General features: G+C 38.2%; 1 protein-coding gene across 3 annotated transcripts in view; it reads left to right on the forward strand.

Annotated features, from left to right (window-relative positions):
- The window catches only part of LOC138060826 (prolactin receptor-like), a 148,501-nt gene that overhangs the window by 64,968 nt on the left and 67,102 nt on the right, over positions 1 to 16,431 (forward strand). The window contains exon 1 of one of the 3 annotated variants that reach the window (XM_068924695.1): positions 2,990 to 3,248. The exons of 1 other annotated variant lie outside the window; for it this stretch is intronic. The gene's annotated coding sequence lies outside the window, so the exon portion shown is untranslated. Of the gene's footprint in view, positions 1 to 2,989; positions 3,249 to 16,431 lie in introns of those variants that run through there. One more of the 3 variants, XM_068924698.1, reaches the window with a different exon arrangement.

The raw sequence follows: 16,431 nt of genomic DNA on the forward strand, positions 1-16,431 counted from the left end.
TATTCTACTTTCTCTATTCTGTCTCTTCCTCTACATATCAAAATACAGTGTTTCCCTGTTCTCTTTCCTCTGCTTTTTTTTGGAGGGGGAGAATAGCGGGGGTGCAGGGACAAACAGACACAACCCCTATACAAGCTGTTGCTCTCTGAGGAAGGCTGGAGCTTTTGTAGATAAGGGCTGCGGGAAAGGGAAAGACAGACTGCAGTCTCCTCTCATATACAGGCCTTTCAGCCTCACTGCCTGCCACATGCCTTTTAGCCTTTTCCTCACCTGTGGAGCCCCTTCCTGAAGCCTTATTGCTTCTGCTTGGTTCCTCCAACTTCTTCCTTCTCTCTGGCCTTCCCCTGAACCTGTGGTTGTGTTTGTAACAGTTTTGCTCTTTTGGAGAGCAGTGAAATTCTCTTCTGCCTACATATTTGAGAAGACTGAGATAGCTCTACAGAATGACTCCCCTGAGGTTTGTGAGGTTATAGTGGTACAAACGTCATTAAATTGAAAATAAAGTTAGGCCCTTGATCTCTTAATTTACTAAATCTTCCTCTCCAGAACTGATCTGTGGATGCCTGTACTGACTGCTATTTGGAATTTAATAGCTTGTTTTAACAATTTCCAAGGCTACAAACTTTTCTAAAAAATTCCATCTCTGTTAGTGAAATTATTATGCTTCAACACAGGCCACAAAAGAATCTTTCTCTGCTGACTATAAAGACAGCGTAAGCTCCTGACCTGAACTAGGTTTCTCAAGTATATACACCATTTAAACAAGATGGGATGAGTCCAATTCATAATCCCTTTCATAAACTAGCCAAGTTCTGTTCTAGAAGTAGCTATGGTGGCTACTTCTATGGTGGTTAGTGTTGTTTCAGTTTACAGCTGTATTTTGTGTTCCGTTTCTACCCGGACTTTTTTGGGCCAACATTGTTTTTTAGCTTTGTTCTGTAGCTCTTTGATTTTTCTAGTGTTTACTCCCTTTAGTATTTATAGATATACATTATCTTTATACCGGCATGTAAGCACCTATTCTATTTTCTACCTCAACCTATATTTTTTTAGACTAAACCAGCCAACTTCTCTCAGTCTCTTCTTAATAGATAGGCTTGAGACCCTTTACCTCATGTGTAAGCTGGAGGGAAGAAAAGCCCAAATGTACGGAAGCATTTACACACTATCTCAACTCTGCACTGTCTGCTGCCACAGTTACCAAGTCTGAATTACCTCAGCTAGCTACAAACTAGCTAGCACAGGTATAAATGTCTAAAATTACACTTGCTGCCGATCTCAGTGATGGTAGTTCTTCTTAGCTGTCACCCCTCATCCTGTCTTTTTTGCGTTAGTGATTTAATTTTTGTGCTGTCTTCATGCCTTCATCTAGATTCCAAGGGTATAAAGCCTATGTTGGTTATGCACCCCTCTTAGAGATATTAAGAGTGATGATATGGACAACACTTCTTTGATTCACCTTCATTTTGAAAATCTCTTTCCTAGGCAGGACGTTATCTCCTCTTCTCCCCTCCCCACCCCACCCTGTGTTGATCTCCCTGTATGCAGTAGAGGCAAGCAGATGCAGACATAAAACAACCAGCCACAGCCTGCCACATCTTTTCCTGTTGGTGAAGCGCCTCTTAGGTTCTACTTTCTGGTCCTTTTCTTATTCCTGAGATGATAATATATGTTCAAACACATACTATCAGTTTACCAGGAGCAGTTTCTTTCTACACAAAGAGTCACTGGAGGGATTTGCTTAGAGCTAGCTGAATGTTGTGATCGTGTGATCAACTATAGGGCATAGTTTTATGATACAACCAGTCGAATCTTTACTACCCACTATGCATTCCTTTCTCCCAGTGCTAGCGTTTGTTTAGCCTCAGAGTGAGCCTGTTTAGCAAGTTGGAATAGGAGAAAAAATGGAATTGACTTTTACCAGTTTAGCTCCCTAAACTGTCTTACCGTGGTGTCAAATGAACAGGGTAGCACGCATGACGGACGGCAAGGAGTGCAAAGCTGCAGGTGAAGGTACAGACTGAAACTGTTGCTCTCAGCAACAGCTGGCCGTTGGTTTAGTTCAAATCATACTGAAAAAGATGAAGTATTCTCTCTGTGGATAGATCGGGAGGTATAAAAATGTGTTCCTTATTTGAAAATGCTTGCCTCTCTTGCCAAGAAACTGTTCATATGATTACTGATTGAAATAGTCTGCAGAATTTCCGGATGATCGCAAGAGGTGCATCATTCTGACCTTGAACAGTTGAACTTGACTATAATAACTTAACAGCCACACACCAGAGAAATCTTGCTTCATTATGAAGAAGAATGTTCTTGCTAAATCTTCTTACTTAAAATAATTTTCACTACAAATGCCTACTTGTTTTTCTTTTCATGGTGGTTTTAATACAACTTAATTTGTATAAACACAGAGAAGCTAGAAATGTAAGTCAATGGAAGGATTAATAAGAATATATAAATATGCTTTCAGTTAAATAGAGCTGGATGACTAGTGAATAATTGAGTATGTTGGTAAAATTGAGAGCCCTGTCTCATAATCTGAAACTCTTTTCAAATCATAGGAAAAAGCTAACAAAATTACAAAAAAGACTTTTTTCATTTCTTTAGGCATCTTCTTGATGTAAGTCTGACTACTTTCATTCTGTGTAAACAGATTTTACCTTTTATGCTATTCTAGAATAGAAAACATTGGCTGTTGGTGCACAAAGGATTTTATGGATGCACTTTATGTTGAAGGGATATTAGATTTCCTTAAAAAATAAATATCTTTGGCAATAAACATTTAAAAGCAGCCATAGCAACCTGTAGAGTATGTAGCTGATGCTTAAAAATACCCTTTTTTTTGCTGATGCATTCCTATGCTCCAGAGTATACCTCTCACCTTTAGAGCTGTCACGCTCCAAATATTGCTTGTACTGAAGAGAATCACTGTTTTGCCTGAAGCAAGGAACATGAGTGTTGCAAAACTGACTCCTCCTCTAATGGGGAGAGCATGTACAAGTACACAGAGTTGTGTTTCTCATACAGCTGCCAGGCTGATTATTTGCAGTCAGAGCTGTAAACCTTACAGGCTTTCTCTCTGTTTATCTTTCTACTTGGGGGTCTTTTGTCTCCCTCTGTCTTTCTGGATTTTTTTTTTCTTTGAATATATGTGAAACTGTTTCAAATGCTGGATTTTCACATCCTTGTTCAGGAAGCATTCATGACTTGACATAGGTCAACATACTTTTCGTTACCAGGCAAAAGTAAGTACTGCAGTTAAACCTGTTCTTACCATATGTTTACCTGAGTATGAAGGGATCTGTGGCATTGTATAAAGGACGATGTAGAATGTAGTTTTATTAGCAGAGATTAAAAATGTACAAAAAAAATAAAAACCAGTTGGACTTAATATGGTATGCTAAATACCGTATAGCTAACATTCTATAAAGTGACTGTTTTTAATTGTCAGTCAGTGGTCTTTCTTTTAAAATACTGAAAGAAATTTGGACACAGAGATACAACTCCTTGTATACAGTTTTTTAAAAGGACATTTAGGCTCATGTTTATTTTTGGAAAGCATATTTAATGCAATCATTAGTACGGATCTCATGTTATTATCCCTTTAATTTATATTATTTATGTTCACTAAATGTACTTTATCATTCACTGATAATGGTATGCTGGGTGAGAAAATAAACCTCCTGGAGCTCCAGTAAGTGCTGTCATAGCTTCTACTATCCAGTGTTTCCCAGCTATTATTTTATTCTTTCTGATGGTTTGGAATCCTGTTGTGTGGTGTTATCCTCTGAATTCTTCACTGTTGGCATAGACTGAAATCTGAAGGTTGAAGGGAAACACGAGTGTCGGAGAGATGGGATACAAAAGGAAAAGTGGTAGCTGAGCTGGAGAGAAGTAAAGAAAGAGGTGTGATTTGATTCTGAGAGCATATTTTTAGCATTTTTTATTTTTTAGCATCCTATTGAAACACTGCATCATCATTAGCTGTAATATTTTCACTATACCAACACTCACCTGGGAATTCATTAATGGTCTGGGAAGGGGAGGGGAAGTTAAGACCATACATAGTTTTCTTTGCTATCCATTCCCTCTAGAGAGCGCAGCAGGCTGCAAGACAATATATGGATTCTGTTTCCCTGTTGACAATGTAAAACTTTCCTGCTGCCGTGAAATCCTGTGCTGCAGCTATTACTCGTTTCTCCTTCTTTTGAGAGATAGATGGCTATTATTGAGCTGAACTAGGCACTCCCTTCCCCAAGGCAGGTGGGTGGATTGCCCATGCAGTGAGCAAGTTTAAGCAATAAGTAATGCTTCAATGTCTGTGTAACGAATGCAGCCATTTACCATATGTGCTTTTAGTGGCACCAAGTCTCGATATAGAAAGGCTGTGGCATGATTGCATATCGGTCTGTTGTGATGAAATACAGCCTATTTAAGTGGTCTGGCATGAGGATTAATATCTGCTCTCATTTAGCCTGCAGCTTACATATACTGAAGGAAAACAAAAGCTACAGAAATGCAGTTAATATAAAGGCAATGAGGGGCATAAACTGATATGTAATCCTAGCATTACATATCTTCATTTTAGCAAAAATCCTAGCATTTTTTTTTAGCTAAAATTGGACTGGAAATCTTCCAGAATTAATTTTCTTGTGAAAGATGTCATGCTTTGACACAGCAACATTATCTAATGGACTGCGCTCGGAAGAATAATTCAGGGCTCTGAATCTTCATCCTAAATCTGAGAAGGGCTTTGTATGGTCTTCAATTATTTCCATCGGATTGTCATATTTTATGGCCAAGGTAAAGATCCTATTTAAGGGTGTGGAGTTCTCATAGCTCTGGCTGAATTAGCAGCGCTAATGAATTAAGCTCTTCTGTCAGAAACAGGAACAAAGGTGGGTTTTGAAAGCTTTTGCCTTCATTTAGAACTTGTGGAAGTTTGACATTAATTCATTCCTTACCACAGCAAAGCAAATGCTGTTTAACCATTTCCTTCAGCTCCATCAGGATTTCAGTCCAAACTTTCAGTCTCCCAGGCTTATGTTCTTCATCAGAATTACATACAGGTTAATTAGAGAGTCCTAAAACAATAGAAATGCTTTGCTCCTACTACCTTTTGGTTTTGCCTCATTTGAAGCTAATGTTCTAGTACTTCCAGACACACAAATCCACAAATTTCAATAGCATTTTTTATATATTTATGTACATGTATATACAAATATACATATCGATACACTTCTTATCCTTCAGGCACGCTTTTGTTTGCGTTTTGTCCTAGATTCTTGCTATGCAATACTCTGCCTTCAAAGATCTATTCTACCATAAAAATCTTAGCATCTTCAGTGGCTTCAGCTTCAAAGACATTCTTTGTTCCTTCACTACAACTGCCTTTCAGAGAGGCTGTACTACTTAACAAGACAGAATCCAGGGGCAATTCACCCTGTACCAGAAATTCTTGAAATTAGGACTTTAAATAGTTGGACTAATCTAATGAGCTAGTAAATTTCCTCTTCACTAGCAAGGACTTTCTCACTGACTGGTTCCCTAAACTTTTGGGGGACCCCCTCATTCTCTGGTTTGGTCTCCCTTCTTGTTTAGCTCTGATTGCGATCACGTTTCCCTTAGGCCTGCTTCTGAGTTAGAAATGTCCTGTCACATGAGTCTGTACTTATTCCCTCCGCATGGGAAGCTAAGCTAAACTTGATTCATATGAGACTGATCTTAACCCTTTTAAAGAATCAGCTGATGTTATTACAATATCCTTTATTGATCTATCAGCTGTAGTTGGACCTGTTCTGCGATTCTCCCCTTACCCCAAATTATCACTGTGGAGCAATTTAATAATACATTACGAAATCAAGGATTCAAAATTTTCCATGAGCTGAGTAATGAGGGAAGGAAGATTTCTCACTTTCTTGTCCTTCCTCCCTCCCATCTTTTTTATTGCCTGGTTGTATTGAAGAGGTCATAGCCCAACTCTGAGAGAACAGTATCTCATAGTTCTGGTAGATACTGGTTGTAATGTGTTTAACATGACCTTTAATCCTTGTAAATTTACTTGCTAAGAAACTTTCGTATTCAGTGGACATTTTTTTACAATCACGTTTTAGTCCTTAAAGTTCCCCTTACTGCAGTTTCCGGTAGAGCCACAGATAATTACAGCAGTAAGAGTATTTTTGTGGACGTTATAATTGGACTTATGTATAACTGATTTTTCGGATCATTGGCAGTTCTGAAAAGTACTTTTTAAAAGACTGTGTCACTAATTGCAAATATCTGTTTTTAAACTGTATTTTGGCAAAATGAAAGGACTAGAATTCAGGCTGAACAAAGCCTTCAGCTAATACTGTCTAATCTGAAAGAAAATAATATAATTTTAGTGCTATTATGTAGAAATTACACCCTATTTACTTTTGCTTTAGGAATTATAAACTCTTACTGTTCCTTGGAGTTCAGTCAACTCACAGAAAAGTTTTCTACAGCAGATCAACGCAGGATTTCTTAAGGAATGACAATTCAATTCATAGTATTTTTCAAAGGAGATTAATATTATGTTCCCACAAGAAGCATATGTTTGGCAGACTTCTGCGTTAATAGTGATATTTTCTATATATGTGTGTATGTGCTACATTCTTTTGGGATTTTTGCTTGCGGTAGAAAAGATTCATATTTTGAGTTACAGTATTGACCTTGCAGAAGTTTTGTTTATCTTTATTTTAAAGTGAACTAATTATGTGGGATGTTTGGACTGAAGGTTCAGTTGCAGCTCTTCTTTTGATGTTATACCAGGGAATTGTTTTAACATCCACCTGCCCATATATTTAAGTAGTACAGTATAGGTACTTTGAGGCTTTTTTATGAAAAGCTTTTAGACAATTTTAAAGAAATAATATTTGCTACCAAATTACTGAGGTCCTAATTTAGAGGCTTTGTAATTTTGCCAACAATCCTGATGGAATGGCCTACAACCTGTTTATTTTTATTAGAGAAAGGATAGAGAAGAGCAAATTGAAATGTTCTCCTCTTCTGAATTTTGGAAGAGTTTGGATCAGAATTCTTAAAATGAGAAATGAACCCTGAGGAAATTTGCATCAGTTTCTGACTGCAAACCTCATAACTGAGAAGCCTAGTTGTAATTAGAATGGTTTATCTCTAAGATGTATGTGGAAGCTAAAGCTGGGAAAGCATACAGAAAATTTACTTTTAATTAAAAATAGATATCCCTTTTTCCACCAAACTCAAACATTTGAGTCAAATTTGATTGTAAGAGCATTTCTTAGGTTATACATTAAAGAGATTAGAAGAAGGGAGAGAAGAGAGATGAGAGTTGAGAGACAAAATAATCAATTGTATCTCAAATTACTCACAAAGGCAGCTCACTCATGGGGAACAGCTCCAGATGAGATCGGATGTAGTTCAAAGCTTGAAAATCCTCTTAAGAGCTGCAAAATCATTTGCAATTATAATATTATTTTCCTGTAATTCAAAGTCATGTTTTTATCTGAACTTATTTATTTGATAAAACAAACACTTAACAGAGATTACATTTACATTTAGTTGGGGATATTATTCAATTATTCCCCAATTAATTATTTAATTATGTCCTCATGCATAAAGCTACCTTGTCCTGCAAGACCAAAGGTGTATCTCCCCATAGAAATAAGATTTATGTATCTGTCTGTTTATTCACACTTTTTTATTGCCTGGCTATTTGCAAGGAAATCAGACAGAATGGGAGAGGTTTCAAATAATGAATTCCTGCAAATTTTATAGTTGTAAGTGGCTGTGTAAAAGAGAAAAAAAAGTTGAAACATTTGCTAGAACTTGATTCTGTCAGATGATTTCAGGAATTCAGTGTGGCAGCTTGCCTGTCACAACCAAAACATTTAGGAGAAGGCAGTTGTAATGCATATCTATATATGTCTATATTGTTTTCTATACCTGTGCATATGATGATAACTTTTTAAATTAAGTATTCCAACTGGCTAAAAGACATAAATCCATAGGAAATCAGACTGATCGGTTCTGGTGACTATGGAGTTTCTTAACAAGACCATCTGACAGAAAAGGAGATTGAAGGGTCTGGGAAAGAAGTGCAGTGTTCAAAAGTTTCCAGGCTGCTTTATTTAGTGTATCTTTCCATGTTTCATTGAGCATTAGGAAACTGGCAAATAAGAAAAAGAAATCTATTTTAAAAAAAGAAATCAACACAAAGATGCACGTAAGTGTAAATCTCAACGTACTTATGAACATTTCCATAGTCCAGGCTTCTCGTCTTATACTGAGGGTGTTGGGGAGGGGTGGAGTATTCCAAATGCATTTGCAACACATGAGCGTTACAGAAAAGTATTTAGAAGCTTAATGCAGGGAGTAAATAAAGAATAATGCAATTCAGATACAATATGGCAAAATCAACTGCTATGATGATATGGAGGTAATGTAAATGATGAATGTGAAAATATAAAAATTATAAAAAATAAAGGTTTATATTTAAAATTAAGAGAAAAGGTTAGTTTGAAAAACATTAGTAGAGAAATTACCTATTAAGAAAGAAATTTATCTAAACTGCCCAGGTTCAATGACAAGATTTCAGGAACGGTTTGGGCATCTGAAGATAGAATCCTCATGTGGAAATGAGTTCAAGAACAGGAGAGTGCAGCTGGTGTACTGGGCCTCTTTTTATTTTAAGTGATATCATAAAGTGTCTTAGTCTGTATAAGGTAATGGAGTAGGCTAAAAACTATGTTTATTCGCTATTTGGCATTCAAGCTATTTCTTTTGATCTTTACTCCAGGAGAAGCCCAATCTCATGTGCCTTGCATCATCGCCGTACCCTAATTGTTATACTTCTGCTTAGCCTAAGTAATGTTAAAGTAACCCAAATTGCCTGTAATATTTACTAATATACGTTAAAATACTACTCATATGTCCATCCTATCCCTAATGGTTATCATATACTGTTTTCTAGATAAAAATCTTTTAAGTCACATACTATATCTCAATTCCCTTCCTTGAGCAGTAGCAACACGTCTCTCTATTGTGACTCAAAAGAATGAGGAGAGGTGAAGAAAAGCTACCACCACCAAGGGAAATGCAATAGTATGGTTTAAAGAACAACTTTCGTACGAGGTACGAGGTGCTCTGCCCCCAACTTCTGCTGGGAATCCTGCCTCTCAAAGTCACATGACCATTTGCCCTAGAAGCTCCTCCCCCTTTTCTAGTCATATGCCCCATTTACCCGGGAGGTGTATGTGTTCCTTAGGAGCAGAAGTGCTCCTTGCCGTTTTGTCACAGCCATGCCTCATGTGATCTCAGAGCTCCCTGTACTTGGCTGGCAGCTGAAACTCTCTTGTCTTCTTTATCTCAGTAGTACGTAAAAGGCCCTTATGCATGTGTATGAATGGGTGTGTAGAAAGATACATGTAAGAGTGTACCGAGTATATAAATATACATGTTTATACATAATTACACTTCTTTATGAATACATGATATATAAAGACTATATATTTATAAAAGTGTGTGGATAAAAAGGATTTTTAGTAAGAGATAGTGAAATTAACAATTCATAATTTAATGTAAATAGAAATGAAATTAAATAAAAGGAAAGTACAGTTGGAGGGGTTGGGAGTGCATCAGAGAGGGTGGGGGATATGAACAAATTTGAATATGTTGGTTGAGTGAAATCCTGTGAAGGTAACCAAGAGGCCACCATCCAATCCCTGCCCATCCAAAGATCAGTCATGTGAAGCTGAGCAAGAGGCCCCTTCATTCACCTTCAGACCAACCAGATCACCGCACAGTAATACTGTGCTACAAGATACAGGCAAAACCAAATACTAACCAATACTAAAACCAAAAGCCATGACAAAAAATCACCTCCACAGGAACATGCGTGTAGGGACACTAAGAAAAATTGCCAAAGGGACTTCCTAAAAAGACCACGTATGTTGGATAAGAGATGGCTTGGATTTTTGAAACAGAAGACTGAGGTGAGTTTCAGATGGAGAGGTTGTGGGGCTACCTTTGCCTACAGCTGTGAGTAGACTTACAGCTGCATGTAATACCACTGCAGGGTACGGGTTTGTGCTGTATGTGTTTCCTTGTCCTTATATCAACATGGATTTTACAGCACATTTTTAAAATATAATCCTGGCTGATTAGATAGAAGACAGCATTGTTCTGTGAACTGTTGTCACTCCTATTTGGGACCACAGTGTTCGAAGAAAAGTTAAACACTTACAAGAAAGAACAACAGCTTTGAAAGAAAATGAACAGTAAAGATGCCAGACAGGTCACCATCACCCCACTACCCAATTAATAAAGTTTCATTGAGCATAACTTAAGTTGATTATTTGATGGTTCTTTTTCTATGTGTAGTAATAGCAGCATGTTACTACACATCTACACTGCATCATCTCTTAAAAGGCATCTACTGTGCTTCTGGGGAAGTGGGAAGCTTTGAGGGTGTAAATCTCCTTTTTGAAACAGCCTAAAGGAGAACTGTGATCTGAGCAGAACCAGGTGACCACATGGCTTGCAAACCAGGACACTTCCAGCATAGGTAAGGCAGTGACAAAGTACTTTAAAAGGGGCCAAGTGATTGTGGCAGAGGTGGATGCTCAGTGATAGGCAGATTTGGTGGAACGCATACATTTTCTAAACACAATAACAGTGTTAAGCACATGTGAGTGGTGATGGGCATTTTACCATATATGCCTGGGGGTTGTGAATCTAAAAAGCAGAATGTGTTCTGAAATACCTAAGGCTTTTTAACCATTTTGCTGCCTCCGAAGTTACAGACAGACCAGAGAATGGAATTTTTAATCCAATCTTTAGATAATCTGTTAAAGCAGTATAATTTTCACCACTTTGTTACTAATAATGAAGCCGCCTCTAACGTAGATTACTTTAACAGGGTGCTAAAAACAAGATGTGGGGACATTTTACATCACACAGCACCGTTTGCTGCACTGATGTGTTACTGGAGCTGTTATCACAGCTTCCACAGAACTGTCAGAGCCAGACGTGTGGATGCGAGACCTTCAGGTTCTGCAATGGTTTGGATAACTGTTTCTGGGAATTGTGTAAAATTAGAGAAAATACATCTTTACTCAGAAAAGGAGACCATGTGAGGCTATCTAGAACAAAAGAGAGGTGTGAGAAAGGTTATGAGCAGGTGATCACAGATGAAATTTTTGTAGTAGTTAAAACTGTGGGAAGGGGGTCACATACCCTTGTACTGCTTAATAAAGTACAGTCACCAAGCTATCGAGGGGATGTTTTACTCTAAGGAACTTCAGAAAGGGAACCCTGATGAAGACAGAGTCTACAAAATTGAAAAGATCCTATTAGTAAAAATAGGAGGAAGAAAGAAACAGCTGTTGGTGAAGTGGCGTGGCTGGCCCTAGAAATTTAATAGCTGAATAAAAGCCTCCCCAGTCCACCATGTTTAGCAGTTGAAGCCAGTGGATGAGGAAGAAGGCTGGCAAATTGCATTTTTTCCATCATGCTCACCAACAATGCCTGCACCAAGTTTCTCTAAAGAACCAGCAGTTTGAACTTTACCAAACAGCTATTGATGCCCCTGGGAGCTGTCAGGCAAGTGGGGTTGGGATGTGGCTTGCAGAAATACAGTGCCCACACAGTTTGAATAGCATTAATAGTGCTGGAAATAGTGCTACTGGGTAAGACATGGCATTATTCTTTGTGGCGAGTCTATTATCCCTCCATATCCATATTACTGGAGAATGTAAACACTTAGTAGCTCATGCAACAGAGCTTTAACTGTTACTTTCCTGCAATTAGGAAAACAAAGCTTAAAACAGATGAAAATCCTGACACTTTTTGTACAGCTGGGGAGCTAGCAAATGTTTTGGGAGCTTCTTCTGGGGTTGCCAGTAAAAATTTCCCTTTTCAGCTGACATCACTGGAGAGTTTTTCTTGATCTACCTGTAAACAGATCTTGCAGAGCACCAACTGGTTGGAGACGTTTGGTCCCATCATCATGCTGTGTTTTGTCCATAGTAATAGCAATGAGATCATTACAGAATAAGCTGCGGTATGTGCCAGTAAACCAACATCACACTAATACAGTCTGCAATGAAGACTGCACATCTTATTTCACTTTGGTAAGGTGACTGAAGTTGCATCTGCAGCCCTGAAAGGCTCTGATACTTTAAGAACACATGTATGGGGCTGGAGTAGGAAGTATATTCCACAGCTTCTTTTCAAAAGCTGTATCACTTTTCTGAAGGAGTTTGGAAATTATTAAGCTTCACGTTAAAAGTACTGCTGAAAACATTGCCAAAGATGTGATCAGATGCATCTCCCAGGCTGTTCTGGCCAACTTGCAAACAGTGACAAAGCAGGAGGTCTCGTATTCAGAGAGAGAGCTTTAAAAAAGAGACAAGACACAACCCTGAAGGGCAGGCCCTCTTCAAACCCTTAAAAGGGAAAGGATGGGTAGTGCCAGGCTGCATTCCGGCCACTACAAAAAGAACAAAAAGAATAATGAGTCATACTGAACAGTGGAAAAGAAACAAAAAGTGTGGAGAAAGAGAGCCCATTTTACCACTGGGAAAAGAGAGAAATTTTAATAGGAGTAGGTTTTGTTCACAGCTGCTTCGAAGAATGTACTAAACCCAAGCTGGATTTGTTTGAAGTGGCCCCAGAGCATACCAGCATCAAGAAGAGCCTGTTCGCTGAGACACCCTTACTTTCAGCTATGACAGAGTCTGCACCTTTGGACTTTTTCACAGGTAGGAATGGAGAAGATTGCATAGGTCTGAACAACAACACTCTGCTATATCTTTGCAGCAAAACTGTAAAAGAAAATAGTTGGTCTGGTGAATTAGCAGTTGACATCTATTTTCATCCAGTTGGATATTACCCTGGGAGACATCCTCCTCCTGAGTTTGTGGGAGCATAGTCTGTTCTGTAGGTAGTGAGATGACCTGGAAGTTACCTCCAGGAGTTCATCTTCTGTCCTAACAGGAGACACGCACTGCTGCATCAGGTTCAGAAAAACCATTTACATTAGAGGGGCCTTTTGGTAAGTGTAACCCACTGCCTTTGTAACACTGCAAAATTTGGTTTTGTTTCAGAAGTCCCAACCCAATCATCATTTGTCCAATGCATATGGTCTTCTTAGGAAGTCTCTTTGGGGGTTTTTCTTAGTGTCCGTACACATGTTCCTGTGGAGTTGACTTTTTTTCCTGGCTTTCAGCTTTAGTAGGCAATGTTGCCTGTATCTTGTAGCACAGCACCAAAAAAGACTGCCTCAGTATTACTGTATGGTGATCTGACTGGTTTGAAGATGGCTGAGAAGCCTCTTGGTTAGACTCACAAGATTAGCCCCGTGTCCCACGGACATGTTTGAGTTTCCTCATACCCATTTCCCACTCTCTGGTGCACTTCCACCCCCTTTTAGGCCCCATCCCAAACATGTTAGTAATTATTCAGCAATATTGTTAACTGGTGGCCCCAAGATTCTATTTTCTTTTTATTTAATTTTTCTTTCTATTCCTATTCACACATTGTTAATTTTAGTACCTCTTACTAAGCTTTTTATACATAAAGTGTTATAAATATATACTCATATAGGTATATATAAAGAAGTGTATCTAGATTTGTATAAAAATATATATTTATACATATTTGTACACTGCTATATATAGAGATATTTACATAGCCGTATGTCATATATATCATGAGTATATAATATATATTATATATACATATATATCTACATATATATATATATAAATTGTGTTCCCTTCTCGGGCAAAGGGAGAACTTTCTGGTCTTGATATACGTCTGGGTTGAACAAGGAGCTGTGGCTTCAGCTGTCAGCCAGTCACAGGAAGACCTGAGATGACATGGGGTATGGCTATATCAAAATGGCAGCTTGGCATGGGCAGAGGAGGACTTCCCAGTCCTGAGGGACTTGACCTAATTACAGCGTAAACCAGCCATTTGACTGGAAAATGGGAGGTGCTTTTGGGGCAAATGGCTCATGAGGCTGTGGGCTGGACTTTCAGCAGAAGTGAGGGTGTGTGGCACTTGCCATGTCTTACTTTGTATGAACGTTGTCCTTCAATTACCAGCAGGAAAGGGAGAGGTGCATGCTTGTTTGACAAGCAAGGGAAGCGGGCATTTACTGCCACTTTGTATGAACAGGGGTGGGTTCTCCGTTAGAGAAGTGTGCAGTGGAAACAGTCTTGAAGCCAGCGTCTGGCTCAGTGACTACCTAATTTGGGCTGAATGACTGACCCTTTTCAGAATCTAAGAGAGAAGGGGAATTAGGAGAGAGAATCTTTCCTTTAGACAATAGACTACTCAGTCAGCAATTTCTGCAGTCTGTTTGCAATTAGCGCCTCTCTGGTTTGAATTTTTAACTGTTGGATCTGTTTAGTCACAAGAAGAAAAAATTTTATAGCAAAAGTAATTTAGTTATAACAGATTTAATTTAGGGGCAAAAGAGTGAACAATAATAATATGATGATTGTTCTTAATGCATCACCCATTCCGAAGCAATTAAAACTTGAGAGACCTCTACCCTTTTGTAGGTTGATCACTTAGGAGAAAACAAAGAGATGAGGAACAGCCAGCATAGATTCCTGAAGGAGAAAAACAAACCTTTCAAAGCAATCCCGTTTCCTTCTAACGCAGGACAACAAGTCTTGAGGACAGAAGAGAAGCAGTGATGTCATACAGCTTCACTGTGGTGAGGCTTTCAATTTAGTTTCATGAAATTCTCATAAGTTAGCTAGAAAAACAGTATAAATTAAACTACTGTACATTGGATGCACATGTCATTGGAAAACGATATACAAGCGGTTATCAGTGGGTCACTGTCAGGACGAAAGGACAATCTGAAACAAACTGCAGAGGGCTAGCTCCTTGGTATAGCAACTGAACAGTATTTTCATTAGTGACTTGGGCAATGGCATGCTATATGTATTTATCAGACAACACCAAAGTGAGAGAGACTTGTAGTTTGCCGTAGAACAGGAACAGAACGTAAAATAATTTTGATAGGCTATATTGTTATTCACTAGAGACAAATGCAAGGTGCAGCGCTTAAAAAGGGATGCTCAGTCATGCAGATACAGGAAAGAGGGAACAATGAGCCAGGAAAATCTTTTGTATAAATAGGAGCTGTAGTGGTTCACAAGAGGAACAGGAGTCAATAGTGCCATCCTTCTGTGAAGAAAGTAAATACTATGCCAAGGATTTATAAACAGCAGTGTGATTTGTAGTGTACAAAGTAATCCTTTTATTCTCCTCAATATTTTCAAGGCCTCAAATGAAATGCCATGTCATTTTGGGGCACTGTACTTCACAAACGATATACAAAGAATCTGTAGGAGAGTAACGAGTATTTGGAGGTCTGGAAAATGTGGCATATGAGAAAATGAATCAAGACTGATGAATCTAAAAAAGAGAAGCCAAGGAAGATATATTTGAAGTGTTTAAAGTAGTGTTCCTTAGTTCCTGCAAAGGGACAGAAATAGTCTGGTTTTTGTTGCTTGTAGACAGCAAAAGAAATAACTGCCTTAAGTTGCAGCAAGGAAGATACAGCTCAGATATTAAGAACATTATATTAGTAAAGGTAATAAAGCAGTAGCCTAGATTGCGTAAGGAGGTTATGAAATTCTGTAATTGGAAGTTTTTAAGAGCAGATTAAGCAAATTTTAGTCAGGAATGAAACGGGTATTGTTAATCCCTCCTTGGGGCACTTAGACGGTTGAGATGACCTCTTGAGACCTCTTCTAGTCTAGTTTTTTGAAAAACTTCCATGCATGCAGTTATTAGGATGTACATTCTTTGAAACAGGAACCATGTCTTCTGCATTTGTATAGGACATAGCAAAGCAACCAATGACTAAAGACTGTAGTCATTATAGTAACTGTACTATACTAATGATATCTAATCAGCATGCTATGTTTTGTAACGATGGAAAATAACTGTAAAACTGTGAGTCAGCGTGCTGTCAGTAAGAGCCGTGTTTCAGAATTGCATGGTATTATTCATATAAGATTGGCTAATTTGAACTTTATTGGGAACTGTCTCAATGACTGGTGTAGGGAGTAATCATGTTTTGATATCAGCAGTCATAACTATAATTTATCTTTTTAACATAATTTTGTCAACATAGTCACAGCACCACTTTCACTATTTTAAAGGTTAAAAGCTCAATTGACATAGTAGACTTTATAGCACATTATATTTACACCTTCCATACATTAACTGCTCAGTCCTTACCCCTTCCAGATTGTGATTGTAATTTGTCCCTTCTAGTGAGGTGGTTTTGATTTTTGCACAAAAGCAGTGAAATGACTTACCCAACATAACATTGCATGTGGTCAAAATGATACCAAGATTCTGTTAACCTGAACTTCATTCTAATGCCAGGTTAGATTA

The sequence above is a fragment of the Struthio camelus genome, chromosome W, assembly GCF_040807025.1.
Source record: "Struthio camelus isolate bStrCam1 chromosome W, bStrCam1.hap1, whole genome shotgun sequence".
Taxonomy (NCBI): domain Eukaryota; kingdom Metazoa; phylum Chordata; class Aves; order Struthioniformes; family Struthionidae; genus Struthio; species Struthio camelus.